Raw genomic sequence first — 23861 nt, forward strand, 5'->3', positions numbered from 1 at the left:
AACTGCTGATTGGTCCATGGGGTGATCTCCTCACTCAAGGGCAAACGATCCCCACACTGACCTTAACATAATGTGATGTGAAAAATGACCTGAATCAATATGATTTTCTCTCTTGGAAATCTGAACTGGATGTACAGAAAGGATGGGTCAACTGGGAGTAGAAGAAACTGAGAGGAGACAGATGACTTGTATTAATGTGGGTACAAGTAGATCCAGAACAATCATTCCTGGTTCCACAAGGTCATGATGGCTGTGTTCCTGGATACTCATGTGTGATGCTTAGTGTCAAGTTGTGTCAACTTGACTTGGCTATACTTCCCAGTTATTTCATCAACACTAATCTAGATTTTGCCATAAGGCATTTTGTAGATATAGTTTACATTCCCAATCATTTAACATTAGGTAAAGTCCCCTCCACAATGTCAGCACCTAATCCAATCAGTTGAAGTTTAAGAGGAGAAATGAGGTTTTCTTGAGAAGAAGAAATTCTGTCTCAAGGCTGTAGCATTAATTTCTGCCTGAGTTTCAGCTTACTGACTTATACAGAATCTGGACCCATGACTCCTCTTACTATTGGTTCTGTTTCTCTAGAGAACCCTGACTGATACACCTTGAGAGTCTACCTCCTTTATCAACTCCTTGGCATTGCTATAGAAGAGTCCTTACCTCCGACTTTGTTGTTTAAAAATCAAAAGAACCTTGCACAATAAACTCAATCGCCTCAGCATAATAAATTCAACAGTGTCACCATTTTTTTAAATTGGTGCTCATGATTGCTGTGGATTGAATATGGGTAATGTTTCCCAAAGGTCCTATGTTAAAGGTTTAATCCTTGGGGTGGTGGTATGGAGAGATGCAATTCACCTTTCAGAGGTGGGACCTTTTGGGAGGTACTTGAGTTGTTGACGGAAAGTCCTCAAGAGGGATAGTGGACACTGGTGTCTGTGTCTCTCCCTCTGCTTTCTGGTTTACACTGTGACCTCTCTCTTTCACTATTGCCATCCACCATCCTCATCACAGGCCCAACCAAAGGGGCCACATGATCATGGATTTGAAACTCCAGAACCATGAGCCAAAATAAACTTCTCTTTACTTCATAAGTAACATGTGTCAGGTACTTCATTATAGTGACACAAAGTTGACTAACACAATAATAATAAACATATGTGGTCTCTAGTAAATGTTTGGTGCACATATGAACTCTTAGACTCCTGAAATATCTTCACACCCCAGGAATAGGCTGGCCTGCTCTACCTTGAGTACAGGAATTAATTAACTGCTTTTGCCCTGCACAGCAGCAGAATAGAGGGAGGTTGCAATGTCCAGGGGAGCAGACCTTTTCTTCCATGACTGTTGAGTGAAACTTGTTTGATCTTGTACTAATTTACAGAGAATAAGCAGTCAGATCCATGGTAGAGCAGGGAGGGGACTAAGTGGTACAATATGTAAAATCCCCAAAGATACTCCAATTCCAAATTCACCCTTACCACCCACCTCCCATGGAAGATGTTTCCTCCATGTGATGCAAACTTACTGTCCTTTCTGTTTAAACCTTGAACTCTGTCATTATATTCTGCCCTGGTTTGTAATTGCCTGTGCTGCCCAGATAGGTCCTTTACTGCACTTGGTGTATTCTCTGGTTTTTATGCATGTACAGAATGCAGGAAAAAGTGATCACTCATGGCAGGTTGGAAGTTGAGGGAGGAGAGACAGGGCCAGTGCATGAGAACCAGGTATCGGCATTCTGGTAGAAGACAGGTGGATGCAGGTGGTGGTAGGAGGAAGAGCTACCAGGAAAAGACAGCCCAGGAAGACGAATTTCACCTGTTGACTTTTTGTTTTATTTTATTTCCCTCTTTGGGCTTCTAGGAAGCCAGAGTGTGGTTTTATGCTCAATTACAATACCCACATTGATTATAATGATTGACATTTTGGCCTTTCCGCTCATAGCTCTTGCTAATCCTTTTTTAAAATGTTATTTTATTAATCATTCTAAAAAATAAATGAATTGAGAAGTTTGTTGATTTTTTCTAGAGGAAAGTAAGACAGCTTGGACCCATGAGAAGAGTCCAGGTTTTGGAATTGGACTCATTGCCACTTGAGTCCAGATTTTAACACTGGATGTATGGCATTGGACAAGTTAATTAACCCTTCTAAGATTCTGTTTATTCACCTAGAAAACCACCATAGTCCTTCAGGACCTGTAGTAGGATTTGGTGAAGACTACATATTAAGTTCTCCTGTAGCATCCATGAGATCCGCCACCCTGCCTGGCGCTCTGTAAAAGCAGCCAAGGTGTGGTGAGTCCTTATCAGGTGCTGGGTAACTCTCTAAGCATATTAGCTCATTTCATACAGAGCCAGGTCCCAAGAGCCTGCACTCTCCTGTGCTCCTACCCCAGAGTCCCCAGAGGTCTTTCCAAGGAACCTGTGGAAACTCATTTAAAAACCCTTGGAAGGAGGGAACCAGAATTAAGACCTCCCGTTCTTAGGAACTGTTAACCTATTTGAGGTCCTGATGTGCTTCACAGAAGCAGCCTCAGAGGCCCAGAGTAGGAAGGAGACAGAGCCAGGTTTAGCTGGTGATCAAGAGACTGGCCGGGGCCTGTAGGAAAGTCACCACTCAGGGAGTCCTACAGCAGATGGGGTTGAGCTGTGAGTTAGGGCCCCTGGCTGGTTAGGAGTGCTCAGAAAACGCAGCATATTCTTCTGGTACCTTTCTAACTGCATACAGAGTGACTTCTGCCCTGAGGCCTAGAGGGCACTAATGGGTGAATAGAGCAGACCTGTGAATCCGTGCAAAGCCCATGACTATGAGCACCAAGGATGATGTCCAGGCTGGGGCCTGTGGGAGAATTGTTTGATTACTGCTTGGGAGGGATTCGGTGTGGTTAGGAGGGCTCAGACCAGAAGCCCTGAGTGGAAAGACTGATCCGATGGTATAAACCTGGAGCCAGAACCAGCCAGGGAGGGAGAGTTGTTGTCATATGGGTCCAGAGCAGTTAGGTGCTTTGTTGCCAAGGAACATCTGTGTTGGAATTTTTCATATGCAGGGCCCAACAAAGCCAAATTCCTTAAAAGCAACTTCTTTCTGTCCAGATGGCTTCAGCAGCCTTGGCAGAAGGATTTGTGAGTAAGTGTGTGTGTGTGTGTGTGTGTGTGTGTGTGTGTGTGTACATGTGGAAGTGGGTGGCATTCTCAATCTGGGCCTCCTCTTCTTTTTTTAGGGCTTTGTCCCTTAGTGACTCTTTCCCAATTAAACTGTACTTTTTGCTTTCCTTAAGCACTTAGAGTAGGAAGAAGAGAGCATGGAGCTTTCATGGAGACCAATTCAGGATCACTTAAGGTAGTAGCATCTTGTTGTGACCCTCACTCCCAAATACCCATGCACATGGACTAGTGGAAGTCTGAAACCCATCAGTAGTACCCATGCCTAATTTAAGCCAGAGCTGCTCTCCTCCAAGGCCTGACCTGCTGATAGAGTTCTAATTCAAAAAAAGATTTGGCTTGGATTCAGTGGCCACTTAGAAATGCCAGAATCTTTAATATTAACACTAAAAGACTATCATTTTACATAGGAAGACACTGAGGTTCAGTTACAAGGAGGTGAATCACCCGAGGTCATTCAAATGTGATTGGGGAGCTGACGACTCCTTTTCTTGCCCAATGCCCACCTTTCTGGGAAGTTGAAACCTGATAAAGTTTCCAACATGAACAAAGGGAAAGGGTAAATTCTCCAAGGCGGCAGCTTTGGGTAACTCACAGAGGGGCGGTTCTAACCAAGGTGGTTTATTAATGCTGGGTGCTTTGACAAAATAAAGATGTGGGAGCCTCAACCACAGACCAGCTTACTTAGAATTTCTACTTGAAAGCTGTCAGGTATGTTTTGAATACACTCCCTGGGTGCTCCTGACAGGCTGCACAGGTTAAGAACCATGATGCTGAATGAATAATTTTCTCTAAATAATACAGCATGGGCCAGTTTTCTCAGATGACCAGATTTTCACTGGTTGGTTTTCCTCCAATAGCAAAAGCCTAACAGCAAGGCTAACAGTCTGTGCTCTGGGGCCCAGTTGCCTCCCATTTCCACTATGTTCTTTGAGAAAATTAAATTACTTAGCCATTCTTTAGTTTCCTCACCTGTAAAATGGAGCTAATAATAATAACATCTACCCTGAAGTGTTATTGCGAAAAATGAAGTTTTTCAGATAATATACTTAGTGTTGGAGTGTTTGGTACATGCTTATAAGCCCTGTCCCATCAACATTAGTTATCTTTATCTGTACATTTGACATGATAGTTGGGAGCCAACGAGACACATAGACCAGCCTGCAAGCTATTTCACTCCAACAGCAGTCTATTGATTCTCCTTTTTAGAAATTCTTTTTAGCAAGAAAAGGAAGGCACATCCATGCAAATTGGTTCAGGTTCACAGGTGCAGAGTGATCTGGAAATTAGCTTTGGCTAAAAATAAACCAGCTTGATCATTTCTGTTTCTAGCAATACAGTGAATTAGATAGCTCGAACATTTTCCCTTCTAAAACAACTGAAATGCTGGATAAAGTATATTTTAAAAAAGCATCTGTGAACTGACGTGGAAGTAAGAAATCCTATGAGCTCCAAGCAAGCTGAGACTAAGAACGCTGGGAGGTAAAGGAATACTGAAACCTGCCTTCCCCTGGAGTTTCTTCCAAATGCTAGTGCCTTGGGGTTGTGCCTTGAAGATGGTATGGGCAAAAAAAGCCTGCCTCAACCCAGAAAATCATTTTGACCTGACACAGACTGAATCTCACTTGCTTTTGCTTTTCCAATTCATACCATATGGGTTGTCCTAATTATCCAACTGAAAATTTTAAGGTGTTCTCAGTTTTGTAAAAAATCATATGACCTTCTCCAAATATTCTAGAGAAATCCTCCTACAGCCTAGGCCTCTCAAAATTTCCACAGATAAATGTCCAAGGAAAATGCATATCTTACAGTCAGAAATCACAAAACACACAAAGAAATAAATAATATAAAACAACCATTAAGAGAAACAGCAGGGGAAAAAAACCCAACAAACTCCAGGTAGTAGTTAGAGATTAGTCAGAGCTTCAGATAGTAAATTTATTGATCAGCCAAAGTAGAATAACTATGCAAAATATGCTTAAAGATGTAATCAAGAAACTTTAGAACTTGAGCAGGGAGCAAGTAGACTTGAGAAAGTACCAAACAAATCTAACTTCTAAAAATGAAAACCATCATAATTGAAATTAAAGTCTCAATGAATGGAGTAACTTGAAACTTAGACACAGAGAGAAATAATGAAGATGAGTGCAATGGAATTATTGCAGCAATAAACTTGAGAAGCAAATTTTAAAACGTGGAAAAAAAGTGAAATGAGAAAGATGACAAAGTGAGAAGTATCAGTCAAATGTGGGGAGGGGAATTTACTGTAAGTGATACTGGATGGGAGCATTTCAGAGCTCTTGAAATATACTAATATTTGACAAACCTGAAGGAGGATAAACAGAAGGAAAACATCTGAATGCATCATATTTAGAATCATTCAAACTATGTATAGAATAAAGGAAAAAGAGATGATCTCAAAGCAGCCAGATAGGAATGATGAACTCTGGACAGAAAAAGAATGTCAATTAGCGCCATGAGGACCTGACCACAACAATGACTGCCAGCAGGAAGCGGGATAATAATTGCCAGTGGGCTGAGAGGAAATAATTGTTAACGGAAATTCTATGTACAGACAAATGATTTTTCAAAAACAAGGGAAAAGAAGAGATATTTCAGATAAACAAAGCAGATCATTTATCCTTGTATTCCTCACTAATGGAAATACTACACAATGTACTTCAGGCAGGAAGAAATAGCCCAAAGCACCAGCCTTGACAATATAATAAAGCAAACAAATGACAGATCTACCAGGAAATATGGACAAGCCCATTATGCTTGTGGGAAGTTTTAACTTATTTCTTTTGATAATTCATAGTTTAAGTAGATACAAATTAGTACAAAGAAGACTTAAAGAACACCTTAACAACCTTGATCAAATGGGCATATAGAGAATATTGCACCCAATAGTTGGAGATTATAACTTCTTTTAAAGCTTTCATGGAACTTTCTATGAATAAATTTCAAATATAATTAAATTAGAAATCAATGCCAAAAATAGAATTAGAAAAAAAAAAACCTTTACATTTGGAAATGGAAAATATGCTTTTAAATAAATCTTAGATCAAAGGAAAAATCATATGGGAATTTAAAAATATATAGAACTGAATATAATGAAAATTCTATTTTGAAATATATGGAATACAAGTAAGTAAACTAGAAATAGGAGATATTTGTTAATCTGAAGGAGGATCTCTTAAAAACCTATAGCAAACAGCATTATTAGTAGTCAAAGCTCAGGTTCAATGGGTAAGACAGGGGTGCTGTGTTAGCATTCTCCAGAGAGAACAGATTTGGGATACATAGATGATGGATAGATTAGATAGATAAACAGATGTTGGAGAACCAGGAAACCTGGTTATGCAGCTCAGTTCAAACTTCAGAACCAGGAAAGCTGATGGTATAACTCTCAGTTCAAGGTCATAGGCCTGAGAGTGTTGGGGGTCACTGGTGCAAGTTCCAGAATCCAAAGACCAGAGAACCAGACAATTTGATTCTGATGTCTAAGGACAGGAAGAGAAAAGTGTCTGAGAGCTCAGCTGATTGGATGGTGTCCAACCACAGCAAGTAAGGGAATATTTGCCTTACTCAGTCCACTGATTCAAATGCCAGTCTCTTCCAGAAACTCCCTCAAGGAAACACCCATAATTAATGCTTTACCAGATATCTGATATCTCCAAATATGGTTATATTGACAACTAAAATTAATCCTCACAGATCCCACTACCAGTTTGCCTGTATAACAATGTATTGGAGGTGTCAGCTGGGGTAGCAAAACCAGAAAAAGATAAAGAAAGTGTAAATATCAGAAAGGAAAAAACGAAATCACCATTATTTGCAGATGTACAAAATCCAAAATAATTTACATATGAATTATTAGAGTTAATAAGATTTTAGTGAGATATATAGATATAAAATTAATGCAAAATCAATTACATTTCTATACATCATCAGAGGCAATCAATTAACTAATGTAATTTTAAAGGCATTAATTACACTAGCAATAGAAAATATAAAGTTCTCATTAGTAAATTAATAAGAGCTTTAATTCTGTATAGATAAAGCTCTAAAACTTTACTGAAATAATTAAAATTATTCCTAAAACCATTAGGATATATTTCATGGGTACCACAGTTGTAAATAGGAAGATTTAACAGTATAAAGATATAAATGCCTCTCCTTTTGATGTGTAGATTTAGGGCAATTCCAGGAGGAGTTTTGTTTTGTTTTGTAGCATGTGACAAGCAAATTCTTAAATTGATGTAGATTATCAAAAGGCCAGGGTGGTCAAAATGACCTTCAAGCAGCAAAAAATTACTGCAAATTCAACTATATGAAACTTACAAACATTTTCATCAGAAGCTACCTTAAAGAATGTGAACAGATGGTACAAATGAAGAGATGATATTTGCCATATATAACCCAAAGTACTTCCAGAATATGTAACATTAAGAAGCAGAAAGAACAAAACAAATTACTCAATAGAGTAGTATGCAAAAGACACAAACAAGCATTTTATAGGAGAGGAAATCACATGACTTTGAATCATATGAAAAGATGCCCAATCTCATTAACCAGTGTTCTGATTTGAGTGAGTCCCCCCAAAGTTCACATGTTAGGACCTCAATTCCTCAGTGCTGTGGTGTTGGGAGCTAGGCCCTAGTGGGAGGAGTTAGGAAGATGGGATCAAAGCCCTAATGAATGGATTCATGTCTTTCTCAGGAGAGTGGGTGAGCTATTGTGGTTGTTTGACCTGCACCCGACTAGTTCTCCTGCTTTCTGCCCTGAATTGATTTTTTTGTTGTAGGAACTGACACTCAAACTCAGTGCCTCACACACGCTAGGCAAGCACTCTACCACTGAGCTATACTCCCAGCCTTTTTAAAAAAAATTATTTTGAGACAGGGTCTTTCAGGCTGGAGGTTCAGACCCAGGAAACAGATGTTTACCAGGACCCACCCAGCTGGCAGCTGCCTATCAGAGCCATCAGTTGCTGCTATTTTATTTTCTGCATTATCACTGGCAGGGCTTGCAGGTGTTAATCTTCCTCTTCCTCCTCTCCTTCTCCTTGGACTTCATCAGCACTACAGGGGAGGCCAAGGATTATTTTCAAGGAACGGAGATCTTCTATCAGTGACCATATACTCTGGCTCTCAAGGCCTCTTCCTTATGAGACTCCCTCACCCTGGTAGTCTCTGGTAAAGTTGCATCAGTTTTTGCTCTCAAAGCTTCAAGAAACATTTACCCTATGCCCCAGTGGCTTTTGTGTGGTTGCTCTGCCTCATCTGTACCATCATTGCCATCTTTGTCCTCGGCTGCAAGCTGGCACCTGGGCTCCACTGCTGTGTTCACAGCCCACCCCTCTAACTCCATGTTTACTGCAGGGCAATCAGAAGTCTTCTCTATGCTCCCAGGAAACCCATTTCCCATATCCCAACTCTACACAGAAGTCCATGTTAATAGGACCCTGGCAATCGAGTACTACAAGCTGCTTAGTGTCCACAGTTTCCTTTCTATCTACTGTGGTCAATGCATCTCTCACCTGCAGAATACCCTGCTAACCACAGCAGTTGTTCAGGTGGAGGCTCAGACCCTAGGAAACAGATTCAGGATCCCTGCAGGTGGAAGAAGATGGGAGGCACAGTTGGGATAGTAGATGTGTTTTATTTGGAGGTGGCAATAACTTGTAGCCAGGCCCCAGCCCCAGCTTTAGCCTAGTCAGTTCCATTTAGCCCCCTGAGTCCTTCTGTAGGCCTTTTTTTTTTTTTTTTTTTTTTTTAAATAAACCAGCCAGACAAAGAAGGCATGCTGCCAACAGGTTACATCAGTGGGCACAAGCTCACAAGCAAATGTTTATGACCTTGAGTACGTACACTGAATCAGAGTGTTTATGACCTTGACTACACACTAAAAACATAGCCTGCTGGAAGACTAGGCAAGGGAGTCTAACTACTGTCATTTTGGGCCTTCCCTACAGGGCCTTGAACACAAGTTCCTCCTGTATCAGCCTCCCAACTAGCTGGAATTACAGGGCTGCACCACTTTGCCTGGCTCTCCACCATGAATAGAAACAGCATGAGGTCCTCACCAGAAACTGAACAAATGTTAGCACTGTGCTCTTGGGCTTCTGAGACTCCAGAACTATGAGCCAAAATCAACCTCTTTTCTTCATAAATTACTCAATCTTAGGTGTTCTGTTATAGCAACAGAAAATGAACTAAGACAACCAAAGAATCATTAATTAAAACTACAATGAGAAACCATTTATACCACCAAATTGACAAACAACAACAACAAAGGTGACAGCTTACAGTGTGTGGAGAATGTGGAGCCACAGGAACCTTTAAGAAGTGCTAGTGGAGGTATAAATTGGTGTGATCACTTTGAAAACCAGTGTAGCATTACTTAGTGTTAACTAGGAGAGTGGAACATCCTCATACTGTGTGGCTGAGAAATTCTACTTCCAGGCGAATTCTACTCTATACATGTGTCTAAAGAGGTATGAAAAGAAATTCATAGCTGCATTGTTCTTAATGGTTCCCAACTGGAAACAACCCATGCCCATCAAGGGCAAAATGAATAAACACGTGGTATATTCAATTCCAGAATATTACACAGCAGTGAAAATGAATAAAGTACTCATAGCTGCACTCAGTAACATGAAGCGTTCTTAAAAACACAAAATTGAGCACAAGAAGCAAGTAGTAAGCCAATTCAGAAAAGGATGTATTGATATAAACATCAAAACCAAAATTAATCAGCACATTTTGGGGGTACATTCATGGGTGATAAGAAAAGGCAAAAGGAACATGGGGATTCTAAGTACGGTCAGATTTTATTTCTGTTCCTGAGTGATGAATACACTGATATTCATTTTGTTCTTAGTTTCTAAACTGCATGTAAGCCTTTTACACTCTTCTGTGTGTATGCAATAGTTCATAATTAAAACAACAAAAGCTGCAGGGTAAATAAAACTGATATTATTAAGTGAAAAACAAAATTGTGGGGAAAATGTAAGGTATTCCATAATGGGGAACCTGAGGCTAAACACCCAAGTGCTGAGTCTCACTAAGCCTGCGCCACCTCCCCAGGGTCCATTTCATAGGTGTTTCCTCTCTGACACAACCTTTCAGATCCTCCACATTCTGGAAGGTAAAGAAAATAGTCTCTTTCTCTCTCTTTCCCTCTCTCTCTTTCACTTTTGTGTTAATGAGATTGCAAGCCTGGGTCAAGTATTTTGTCCAAGGTCACACAGCTAGTGAAGGCTCCCAGTCCATCGTTCATTTCACCTATTATTATGCAGCATTTTATTTTATCCTTCCCGGGAGGACCTCAGAGAAGGGAATATTAAAAGGCTACAGTAATTAGCCTCACATTGTAACACCCTTGACTCCAGGCTAGCTCCTTCAGCAGAGAAGGGAATAATTTTATTTTGTCCTTCTCATTCAGGTCTGAGATTCTGGTTGGAAAGCAGCAGAGGATTTCTCAAAGATGCCCAGGGTGTCTGGAGTAGATCTGGGTCACTATTATTTCCAGTGACCTTTGAGTAATAACTGCAGATCCCATGGAGGGCAAAGCATTAGGTCTCATTAGTTGGGGTAGGTTGTGTGGGTGGCTCGGGTAGGATGGACAGATTTCCATTGTGGTGAAATTGCTTGTTCCATCTTGAAAACTTTACCTGTTGCATGATATTGGCCTCTGATCTGCGGAGCAGAGCGGCAGGCACAGATGAGAGCTGCAGGTAAGCAGGTTGCCTCTGGAGGCTCCTTCCATTACCCCAGGACTCTGTCCCCTGTCTTTGCAGCTATTTTAAGGAAACCACCTTGTATCCCTCTCTAAAATAGAATAGTCCTTTTGTGTTCAAACATGTATAAAGTATTGAGAAGTATAACATGTAACCCCGCCTAGGGCTTCAGTATGGCTGGGGGTCCCCAGACAGGTTAATGATTAAGTGTCAAAACTGTAAATCTTTGTTGCCTGCAGGAAGTAGGATGGTGAGGATGACTTTTCCACAACTGCTGGTAATCTGCATACCACAAAAGATCGGTCCTGTTCTTTGTTTAATGACCAAGATCCTTACTTGAAACCTTGAGAATAATTCAGATGTCAGGAAGGCATGAAGAGGAAGTTGTACAGTACTCTGTGTCATATCTTCTCAGAACCTTGTAGATGTGTCAGAACCCTGGCATATACTTGACGTCTGCCACTTGGCCCAGAGGCGCACTCCTGACATGCACACAGTGCAGGCACGAAGCCTGAGGAAGTCACTCCTCTTATTCCCTTTTATGTTAACCAACTATAGGACAGCATCTGGCTCTCCATAGAGACCTCTATGCCTGCTTAACCTCAAAGAGAACTCAACGCTTAAAAATGCTGAAGATAGTAAATTGTATATTGTGTATGAACTTTGTCCTTATATGAAAATGCCTGGTCGCTGATGCATTAATAAATGGATTTTTTTAAAAAAATACAAATTACACGACTTCAAAATGCTTAAACATTCCCTGGAATCTTTCTCATGTATGTTTGAAAAAATCCCATCGGGGGCAGGCCATTGAGCAAGTGAGAGCCCAACGGGCACTCGTCAACTCTGTGCCTCGCTGAGGAAAAACAACTAAACATGGGCAAAGGAGATCCTAAGAAGCAGAGGGGCAAAATGTCATTTTACACATTCTTTGTGCAAACTTCCCGGAGGAGCACAAGAAGAAGCACTCAGATGCTTCAGTCAACTCCTCAGAGTTTCTAAGAAGTGCTCAGAGAGGGGGAAGACCATGTCTGCTAAAGAGAAAGGAAAAACTGAAGACACGGCAAAGGCGGACAAGGCTCGTGACGAAAGAGAAATGAGAACCTATATCCCTCCTAAAGGGGAAATGAAAAAGAAGATCAAGGGTCCCAATGCACCCAAGAGGCCTGTGTCGGACTGCTTCTTCTTCTGTTCTGAGTATCGCCCCCAAATCAAAGGAGAACATCCTGGTCTGTCCATTGGTGGTGTTGCAAAGAAACTGGGAGAGATGTGGGATGACATTGCTGCAGAGGACAAGCAGCCTTAGGAAAAGAAAGCTGCAAATGGAAGGAAGAATGCGAAAAGGATATTGCTGCCTTCTGAGCTAAAGGAAAACCTGATGCAGCAACAAGGGAGTTGTCAAGGCTGAAAACAGCAAGAAAAGGAAGGAAGAGGAGGAAGATGAAGAAGATGGGGAGGAGGAGGAAGAGGAAGAAGATGAAGAAGATGATGATGAATAAGTTGGTTGTAGCATGATTATTTTTTTTCTTGTCTATAAAGCATTTAACCCCCCTATACAAAACTCACTCCTTTTAAAGAAAAAAAGTTGAATTGTAAGGCTGTGTAAGATTTGTTTTAAAACCATACAGTGTCTTTTTTTGTACAGTTAACACACTACCAAATGTGTCTTTAGATAGCCCTGTCCTGGTGGTATTTTCCATAGTCACTCACCTTGCCTGGTATAGTATGGGGGTTGTCAATTGGCACGGAAATTTAAAGCAGGTTCTGATGGTACACGCACAAATTAGTTATATATGGGGATGGTAGTTTTTCATCTGCAGTTGTTCTCTGATGCAGCTTATATGAAATAATTGTTGTTCTGTTAACTGAATACCACTCTGCAATTGGAAAAAAAAAATTGCAGCTGTTTTGTTGACATTCTGAATGCTTCTAAGTAAATACAATTTTTTTATTAGTTAAAAAAAAAAAGACCCTATTGGGGATCAGGGAGGCACTGTAGCATCATGGTTAAGCTTTTGGACATCAAAGGTTTGGAGTCAAACAGACATGCCTAGACTCCAATCCTGCCTCTGTCATCACAGATCTCTCTTCTGTTGAGTAGGGCTGGTATCTTAACTCACAGGGTTCTTAGAAGGATTAAATGAGATAGTCTGCATGTGGAACAAATCTGGCATTGGTAAGCAGATGCCTAAAATTTCATAGTTAATGCTCATAGTTACAGAAGCTTCTGGGCTTATTCTGAATATTTTCTGACTTCAAAAGGTATCCTGTGGAATGCAGATCATGACAAATGAATCCAAGTGTATCACACTGTGAGATGGTCAGTTTTATGTGTCAGTTTAGTGAGGCCATGAAGGTATTTGGTAACTGTGAGTTGAGTCCATGATCAGTTTGCTTTAATTAAGGAAGGTTATCCTAGATGGTGCGGGTGGGTCTGATTCAATCAGTTGAAAGAACTTAAGAGCAGTCTTTCTTGAAGGAAAAGAAATTCTACTTGGGGACAACAACTTCAGTCCCTGTCTGAGGTTTTCCAGTCTGTACTTTCTGATGTCCTGCCCTATGGATTTCAGGTTTGCCTAGTGCTAGGGATTGAATTGTGTCCCAACAAACTTGCTAAAATCCTCACCCTCAGTACCTGTGAACATGACTTTACTAGGAGACAGAATCTTTGCAGGTGATCAGGATGAGGTTATTATGATAGGCCTTGATCCAATATGACTATGACCTTTTTTTATAAAAAAGGAAAACATTTGGACACAGATAAACATGCATCGAGGAAAGGAGATGTGAAGATGCTGGAGAAGGTGGTGGCCGCTTAGCCAAGGAACAATGCAGACATCTCTCCATATCCTACTGGTATGTGTATCTGGTAGAACCAATTGATGCACAATGATAGAATAGCACTGAAGGAATGGGGGAACATTTCCTCAGTAACTGGAAAAAGTTGTTTTAACTAGAAGTTATAAGGCCTAAGACCTTATAGAAGGATGTATAAAAAAACATTGTGCTTTAGTTGATAAATTAATTCTGTATGTTAACAATTTTGAATTTTTATCTGTATACTAGAGTTGAACAAATAAGTAATTGGATGATAGATAGTTGGTGCCAGGTTTCCCATTGTCAGAGAGGAAAGTTAGAGATAAGCAAGAAAGTAAGGCTAAAATGAGCCCTGAAGTCATTTAGTTGAAGTCATTAGTGTTTAAGACCAACAATATGAACTCATGCTTTTAAATATATATATATATATATATATATATATAATTATAAAGCTGTGCATATGCATATGTTAGTATACATATATCAATGTCATTGCTATGTTAGCCAAGAAAGTCTAAAAGCAATGACATTACAAATGAGCATACCCAGCATCCAGACCTTGATTTCTAATATGGTCCTCCAATGGAAGGAACCAGCCATTCTTGAAGAAAAGTCTCAAAGATCAGGGCAGGAAATACACAAGATGAACCTGGAGTGTCTTATAGTGCCAGAAAATAAGAATATGTTAAATTGAAACAAACAAAAAAGCCTCCATTCACATCCATAGGAGTATACTAAAGGGACACAGAGGTCAACTTGAAAAGGTAGTCAAAAACCAACGTTGGAATAGTTTGAGCAGCAATAAATAACATGGTATTGGATTATAACCAAGTATAAATAAGTATTTGTGAATCCACACTGCCATAAATAAGCCATTCAATGAATAAATAGGGACAAGAGACAAATTGTTCTCATAGAAGAATTCTAATAATATATGTAGATAACCCCTAATCCAGAAAGTGAAGTTTAATCCCTTTCTTCCTCCCTAGGGTGGACTAGACTTAGCAATTTGTTTCCAAAAAGCAGAGCATAAAATGAGACAAAACCAAACAGTAATTTCCTGGAGGAGAAAATTAGGAAACACTGCCTTAGTCAAGGACTGGAGTTGGCATCAGTGGTGATATGTTGCTCTCATCTGCCCCAGTCCCTGTGATGAGCAGGGCACTTCTCATGACTCATAGCCCCAGCTGACCTGTAATCCCAGTGACTTGGAAGGTTGAGGCAGGAGGATCTCAAGTTCAAAGCCAGCCTCAGCAACTTAGTGAGGCACTAAGCAACTCAGCAAGACCCTATCTCTAAATAAAATATAAAAAAGGGCTGCGATGTGGCTTAGTGTTCAAGTGCCCCTGGGTTCAATCTCTGGTACGGGGAGAGGGGCACTCACAGCCCCATCCATTCAGGAGCAACACAACATATGAGATGAACGAAACAAAATTGAAGAACGTTTTACAAAATGCCTTGTGATTCCCATAGATCTTAGAGTTAGCAAAACAAGGAAAGACAGAGAAACTGCCACAGACCAGAGGAGACCGAGGAGACAATTAATTGCAATGTGGTCCCTGGAGGGAGGAATCTGGAAAAGAAAGAGAACATTAGTGGAAAAACTGGACACCCGGGTAAGTCTGGGTTAACAGCAACATACCAATTTTTTTTTTTTGTCAAACATACCACACTAGCAATGCAAAAGCTGCATGATGGGCATATGGAAACTCTCTGTACTCTCTTCACAACTTATCTACAAATTAAACATCACTACAAAAATAAAGTGTTTATTAAAAAAAATCCTGGATTTAACCCTTACAATTTTATTGACCTAAGGTAAGTTATTTGATCCTTCAGCATCTCAGTCTTGTCTTTGGTAAAATGGGAACCAATAATAAAACCTCCGCATAGGGTTGTTGCAAGGGTTAAATGAGTTAATACACATGAACTGCTTAGAACAGGGCCTGGCACAAGGCAAGTGCTTAATAAGCAGTAGTTCTACTTATATATTTTTTCTTTTTATGCACGATTTGTTTTTCAAGGCCATTTGCTCAGTTTGTGATAATTCACCCCACATACCAGTGTTCTCCAAAATGAGAGCAGCTGGGGTTGTAGAGGATTATCCATTGGAGAATAAGGAGAAAGAGAACTTTTGTTTTTATGTCGTATTTATTTAATCCTTTCTGGTTTTCTTTTTTTTGTGTATGAGCTGTCATGCATATCTTAAGTAGATCAGAATAAAATTTAGATCAGAATAAAATTTATAAATACATATATAAGGGGAGTGGGGAGTACTCTATTGTCATTGATTGGCTGATCCAAAGGCCTGGGGACCCATGTTGTGTTGCTGTAGCAGGGCGTGCTCTTGCATCTGTGTGACCTTCTCTACGTTCAAAGACATAGCCACTTAGGCAAACTAATTTTGCATTAAGCCCTAATGTCTATGCCATTTAAATCTGCATGAAGATAATATTTTAGTTCAGAAAGCTGAGTGTTGAGTTTGACTCAATATATATTTACTACCCAGTGTTCCTTCAGCATGGATTATTTCAATTTGCTCTATTACTGAACAAAATCTCTTCACTTGCTTTTGAGAATCTAAATTTTCCCTCTGGCTCCCACCAAACCTTATTTATTACTTCACAATAGCCTCTTCCAGTTATTTCAGCTATAGTAAGATTTTGAGGCTAAAGCTTTTTGTGCTTAAATGGTAATATTTGTAGCAAGATAGAATGGTATTTTTGAGGCAAGGACTAACACGCTGGCATTTATTTTAAGTTTTGCATGCATTTAGTTATTCACAATCATTTCTTCACAAGCATTTATTCAAATGTTGATTTAGTTAGAAAAAAATAAAAGGCCAAACTCCTAGAAAATTAACTATCAGACCTTGGAAAATTTCCTGTCTTTAAACTCTCTTATGTTCATTTCCTCATCAAAAAAATGGAGATAATGTTGATCTTGTAGAGCTGTGGAAGGAGCCACAATACTGTAGGTGAAACACTTGGTGCAGTGTCTGAGACTTGGAAGCACTTAATACACAGACGATCTTACTATTCTTGTTATTTTATTGGTATTGTGACACTGGTTCACTTTACGCTACGAATATAGCCCTGCCTCTCTGCCCCTGTGACTTAATTTTAAAAGGATGTGTTTCTTTCTCTTCCTCTTTCCCTTTTCCTCCTAATCTCAGGGGAAACCAGATTGCCTTTCTTCCCCATCCCAGGCAGAGTTTTCTGTCCTTGAGCATACACCCACCACAGGAATGAAGTAATTCAGACTTTGGGGACGGCACCAGAAGATCTCAGAAATGACGATCTCCCAAACTAACAAGTGAATTACAACTCCAGATAGAACATGACGAATGTATCCTTAGAATCACCTTTTTAAGAAAAAATCCTGTTCCTTCTGATGGACAGAATCACAGCCTCTGGGACAGAAATGCCCTGTGCTTCTCTTTTGCTAGCAAAGCAATAAACCTTCTGTTTCCTTTTTCTCAAAACCATGTCCTCATTTTTGGATTGGCATTGGGGACAAGGACTGAGCTTTCAGTAACAGTATTGTGCCAGCTACTAGGATAGAAGAAAAACAAAGAGAATAAAATACGGCCCTTGTCTACAAGTTGCCTCCCACCTAAATATTAATAACACCATTGATACACAGAGTGAAAAAGTAAACTAGTATTGCTCTCCTGCTTACCTCTCCTGAGCTTTAGGCCCATTCTCCTCATGAAAGCTTCATCAAGTTTTCTGTTTTCCATTCTTCTGTGATTTAGTTCATAATTCAAAGTGCCATAATCATCTTGAATTGCTGTTTCACGATTTCATCAGCCTCAGGACATTCTATTGACTCCTGGTGTGAGAGATGAGGGTTTAGGTTGAATGGTGCTAAACGGCCCCACCTTTAGTCTTCTTCCTGTGGCCTAATTATATTAATTTTTAAATAAATTCCTCTATCGCTGCTATTTTTAACTTTAAATAATGTGCTTAAATCTCTATTTCTTGTTCTGTCAGCTATCTCAGTATTTCACGCTGCACTCTGAAAGATAAGGTTAACATTCTTTCTCTTTCATCTCTTACCTTCTGTAAAGACAGCCCAATTTTCTAATATGCAATTTGATGAATATAAAAACTTGCAAACTTTATCAAATTTTGGATTTTAGCCTCTCATATTGATGTGATTGCTGTGGCTTCTGGCTCAGCAATTTCATTTTTATGGGGAATGTGAACCAACCCACTGAGTCAACCTAGAGTCACTTTCATCAGGAACACTTTGGCTTCATATTGTCAACGTTCATAAGATTTGCATTCAGCTCTGCATTTGTAATAAAGGTTTCTCTGCTTGTCTGTGTTGACTTAAAAAGTTATAATCCACTAAAAAGGCATTTGTATCATTGTAATCAATTAATTATTGTCCACTCTAGGGAGAGACCATGTGCTAGGATTCCATGTTCCTTTCTACAGGTCTGATGTCAGGGCCTGCCTGGGGACCACTGGAAAGAGAGGAAGTGTCATAACCTTGAGGTCTTTTCTTTCAATCTATCCATTGCTTAAAATCAGAAAACACTTTACTTTGCTCTGTGTTTGCATGATCACTTCCTCCTCTAGGCTTCCTGACACGTCTCATCATTTACCTTTATTTCTCCCTTCTTCACTCTGTGCTTTCTAGCAACAGAAGAAGGTGGCTGTACCACATCCTCCAGTTTATTAGCCTTTCAAACATACCAGTGATGGCAGAATCCCTGTCTTTCCCCTGGTTAAGTTCTCCTACCTGGGATTGGACTTGTTTCTCTCTCCTGTGTAGCAACCATCCTGGGGTTTTTTTCTTAGGTTGAATCTGCTGTTTCTTGGATCCCATGTCTTACTCTTTCTGAGTTGTTCTCATTCATTTTTGATAGAGTATATCCCTAAGTAACGTGTTAAGAAAGCTAGCAGTAACTTTGGAGGTCTTGTTTGTCCTCATGTCTTTATTTATATCAATCACATTTGACTAATAGCTTGGTTGGGTGTACACCTCTGCCTTCAAAACTCGTTTCCCCACCAGTTTCTTTTTACATCTAGTACAGCTTATAAGAAGTCAGATGTCAGCCTGTCTCTTGTCTTTCATAGGTCCCCCATAAAAACTTTTTAGATTTCCTTATTTTTTATATCATGTATCTAAGTTGTAGAGATTTCAAAATTATATTTGCTGGTCAAAAGTTATTCTCTGATGATACACACCATTCATTTTGGATATTTTTCTATTATTTTTAGTAAGTCCCTTCCTTCTTTCCATTTTCTTCACTTTTCTACATCACCTATAAATTGGGTAATTGGCCTTCTCAGTCGACAGATGCTCTATTTCTGTTTCTGTATCTCACCTTTCCTGTCACATTTCTTGATTTGTGTTCTGGCATCCTATTATGAAAAGCTCACTATTAAACTGAATTTCAATATACTTTTTAAAATTTCAAAGTTCTGATTTTTTGACTGTTTCTAAAGGATAGCATGGCTTTTAAATACATATGTGTAAAATATATTTTCATATCTCTGTAGATATTAGGTTTTGTCTTCTTTATTATTAGCCTTTTTGCTTGCTTATGGTTTAGGATGCTTTCTGTTTCCTGATTATCTCAAATCATGGTTTCTTTTAGTTTTACATTACTTTTCCTTCTTCTTCTTCTTCTTCTTCTTCTTCTTCTTCTTCTTCTTCTTCTTCTTCTTTTTTCTGTTTGATGCTTGTGGTTTTCTTATAAGAATTCCTGTCGATTTTTCAAGCTTTCTCATCTGCTTGAGTTCATGAGTCTGCTTTCATTCTGAGCAAGGAAGAACTCCAATTATTATTCTTTCACAACTGTCCTATCTCATGAGGAAATTAGGATGTGTGTGAAAATACCTGCAAGTCTGCTCTCAATGTTATTCTTAACATCGCTGTGTAAAACTGAATGTGTTCAGGTTAGACAGAAGAAACAGCAGACTGAATTGCTGAAAGATGTTTCAAAATATGGTTTTATATTTTCAATTGCTTTCAGGCCTTTTATCTTAGCTAAGAAAATGTTGGAGGAAAAGCCCTTTGGAGATGAACCAGACAGAAATAAATTCTACTTAAACGGTGCCTCTAACATGATTGAATACTTTCCTGTATTTCGTGTGGGAAAAAGTGACTTTCACAGCCTTACAACATTTGCATTCACTACTTAATCAGTGCTAATATTAGTGAATATGAAAGGTAGAAACTTAAACTCTAGCGCAAAACCCTAACAAAATTAGATTTAGTGGGGCAAAAAATGCTCATGAACCTTGTATTCCCAGTGAGAAATGCTTTCAGTTTTACACTGGAACATATATGATAGAGATAATTTAAAATTCAGTGGAAGCATATCAAATGAAAATAATAACCCTCCTATTAGATCATTGCCAAATTCAAAAGGGAAATAATATTATATAAATCTATTTTATGTTAAAACCAGTGGAACGATGTACTGAATCACATTTCATTTTGGAATTGCTTTACCAGTGTGAACATTTCATAAAATTTCTTCAAGGGAAACAAAACAAAACACCACCAACAACAATTTGTCCCAGAAACACCTGCAAGCGTCTGGAACAGTTGCCCCGTGCCTGACTGTAAGTTGATTATAAGTTCAGATGTTCTCACAGATTGTGACATATCTTCATGTTATGCCTGTCTGTGTGGGTTTAGAATCAACCAGAAAGGAAAACACCTGAGCTTTTGCACCTACACTCAGGAGGTTCTGGAGGGTGGACCCACAGGGACTTAGTTCAGTGTTCCTTGGATTTCAACCACCTTCCTCCATGTTGGTGGTAGAGACAATGACTCTCAGACAGGAGGTCTCCACTGAAGGACTCACCTTCACCACCTGCAGAGGTGTCCAGTGACTAGGTTAAGCCACCTCCCAGAGTCACAGAGCTGGGACTAGCACTGTGGGATTCACAAGTCTGTGAAGCCACAGTGTATTTGGATGGGGCCATAGTGTCTAGCACCCAAGAGAGGGGTGGTGCTAATGGGCAATGGGGCCCTGGAAAGTTTTGAAGGACATTTGGAGAACAATCCCCTTTTCATTTTTCCCAGTTCCAGACCACATCTGGACTCTGGTTCCTTTGTCAGGGCTGCAGAGTTGTACTTCTCCCAGGAAATTCCCTCACTTGGTGAATGATTAGCTGAGGCCTATTAATGTTTTCCTGAACCAAGTCACTTCAATCATTGTCACTTCAATCATTAACATGGCCCTTTATCTCCTCTTTGTCACCCCACCTTCTCCCCTTTGAAGCCAGTTGTGAAAGAGATAAGGTCCTAAGAATGACAACCCCACCCTAGGTCTTCCTCAGAATGTGTCCTCAGTGCTGACCTTTGGAGAGAGGACCCCTGCCTACCCCTGGCAACCACCACCTCTGGGGGCTAGGCACAAGGCTGGCCCCACTCTGTCCAGCCTGACCTCACCAGTCTGCTCCCTAGACCTCACTAGACTGGTTCCCAAATAGAAAGCTTCATGGCTCCCTCCACACAGATTTACTCTGCTGGGACTTCACCCTTGCAGCTCCCCTGGCATGCCCTGACTTGCTGGTCTCTGCATATCTAAATGCTGCTTATTTTCAAGCCTAGATCAAAAGCCAGCACCTCCGTCCAGTCTTCCCTGGTCTCACAGTTGCAGATTCCCTGACACTAACGCTCATGGAGTCCTGAGCAGGAGTTATGCACCCTGAATACTTTCCAAAGGTGGCTTCATTGTGTCCTCACAACCTGTGAGGCAGGAACTGTCTCGGGTGATGAAGCTGGGCTTAGAAAGGTTAACTGACCTAAAGGTCTCAACCTACAACTTTGGAAGTGGAATGGGAACTCAGGTTCAGAGGTCAGAGCCCTGCCATTCACTATCCGGGGGGATGCATCCTGGATGTTCACCATCTGCCCTTTGCTAGAGAACTATTGGTTTCTCCACTATAGAAGGTTTCAGGGTCCTAGTAATGGGGAATTCATTTTCGTTTTCCCACTTGATTCTGGTACTGCAGATCCTGAATGAAAGTTCAAGGAAAGGGTGAAGTTCCTCCATATGGAGGGCAGCAGCACCTGAGGAGGGGGTCTCACTTGTGTCTCGCTGCACAGTGGGATTTGTTCCCTCTGTATCTTTCTATGTCCTGAAGACTTCCTGTCCCCCTTCACTCTACAGCCACTCCTTGCTGCTTGTCCAGGGGCCCAAGATGGGAAATCTGGGGGACCCCACAGCCCTCTGCTTCCACCCAGTCTGCTTTGCTCTCCTTTTCACTTCCTGAGTCTTTCCGTGTCTGGTCCTCCCTAGACCGGAAAACTCAACATCCCCTCAGCGACACTGTGACTTTGCTGATTGGAAGTACAGCCCAGCCTTGGTGCCTCAGTTTAGTACAGTCAGTTCTTCCATCTCTGCTTCTCTGGTGCTTTAGTACCTGTAGTACTTATTGTGTCCAATCTCCAAATTATGGACTTCCAGGTCATTGATCCATCTCTCCATTAATACATATTTATCAAGGTCTTACTATGTATGGGTCCCTGAGAGGTCTGCAATGAACGAAGCATAATTTCCCTGGCTACTTGGGCCCTTCCAGTCTAGGGTAATGTACTATAATTGGTTTGTGGTGTCATCTTGTCGCCTCACCTGGACTGTTAACTCTTTGCTGGCAGGCACCTTATTTTCTGGCTTGTTTGGGGCCTCCACACAGCTCATGTAACTCAGAGTCAGGTACCACACAGAACTAGCAGCTGTGGATAACGTATGGTGAGTTACAAAACATTTGCAGTTTAAAGAGCGTTTTTCACATATACAGTCATATTCTTTAATTGAATGCTATTCCCGTGGGGTAGCAGGATGAGGCTGAAGCATGTTGGTTCTCAGTTGTTTAATGAACTTAAATTTCTTAAAAATCCCTATGCAGTAAACGTTGTTCAGCACCTATTAAGTGAAGATGGGGAAAACTGCCTTTCTAGTTTTTCTGTCCAGAGCAGGGGATGTATAGGACATTAGAAGTAACCAATTTTATTAAACAAGCAGTGTTTTAAAAGAATAAGATGGAAGGGCTTCTAATGAAATGAATCCCTGTCCCCATGCCTTCTCTCTTGGGAGAGTTAATTTTATGGGTAAATTTTTATAGGCCAAAGGATGCCCAGATATTGGGTTTAGCATTTCTGGGTGTGTCTGTGAGGGTGTTTCTGGATAAGGTTAGCATTTGAGTTGGTGGGCTGGAATCAAGATCGCCATCCCCAATGTGTGTGGGCAGCATTCAGGTCATCGAAGGCCTGGATAGAAGACAACGGTGGAGGAAGGGAAGGTGCATTCTGTCCGCTTAAGCTGACAGGACTTTTCCACCCTCAGACATGGGTGCTTCTGATTCTCAGGCTTTAGGACTTGGACTGGAACTCATATCATGGGTTCTCCTGGTTGCCAGACATATGAACTCAGACTGGAACTATACTACCAGCTTCCTGGAGCTCAGGTTTATAGATAGCAGATTGTGGGATTTCTCAGCATCCAATTTCTTTTAATCAATCAATCAATCAATCCAGTTGTTTGTGTTTCTCCGGAGAACACTGACCAATACACCCCTATTTTACTTCCCAGAAGCTAGTCATTTTAACTTTCTATTTGTGTTTGTTTGAGAGAAATGAAAATAATTTTGGGCAGAAGGTAGACTGTAGCAGATCACAAACACGGTCACAGATTCCTCCTATCCTATTAAAGTCACCCTTCTGCAATGTGAATTTACTGCTTATTCCATCAAGAAGCAGAATCTGAACTGGGGAGATAGCTCAGTTGGGAGAGTGCCTGTCTCACATGCACAAGGCCCTGGGTTCAATCCCCAGCACCAAACAAACAAACAAACAAACAAAAAAAAAGAAGCAGAATCTATTTCACCAGTCCTTAAATCTGGGATGACCTTGTGACCTCCTCTGTCCAGTAGTGTACAGCAGAAGGCACATTGTACATGGCAGAGGCTAGGCCTTAAGGAACCTTGCAGTCTCTGCTCTTGGAATGCCCTCCTGAGACTGTCATTTAAGGAGGCTGGTCTATTCTACAGAAGAAAAAGGCTTCATGGAAGAGAACTGAAGTGCCCCAGCCATCTGTCAGGACTAATGGCCAGATGATACATTAGGCTGACTGGGTCCAGCAATGGGGAGCCCATGTA

General features: G+C 40.5%; 1 pseudogene; it reads left to right on the forward strand.

Moving 5' to 3' along the window:
- The first annotated feature begins 11787 nt into the window (after positions 1-11787).
- Positions 11788-12410, forward strand: LOC124977988 (high mobility group protein B1-like; annotated as a pseudogene).
- The last annotated feature ends 11451 nt before the right edge of the window (positions 12411-23861 follow it).

The sequence above is a fragment of the Sciurus carolinensis genome, chromosome 2 (assembly GCF_902686445.1).
Source record: "Sciurus carolinensis chromosome 2, mSciCar1.2, whole genome shotgun sequence".
Classification (NCBI taxonomy): Eukaryota; Metazoa; Chordata; class Mammalia; order Rodentia; family Sciuridae; genus Sciurus; species Sciurus carolinensis.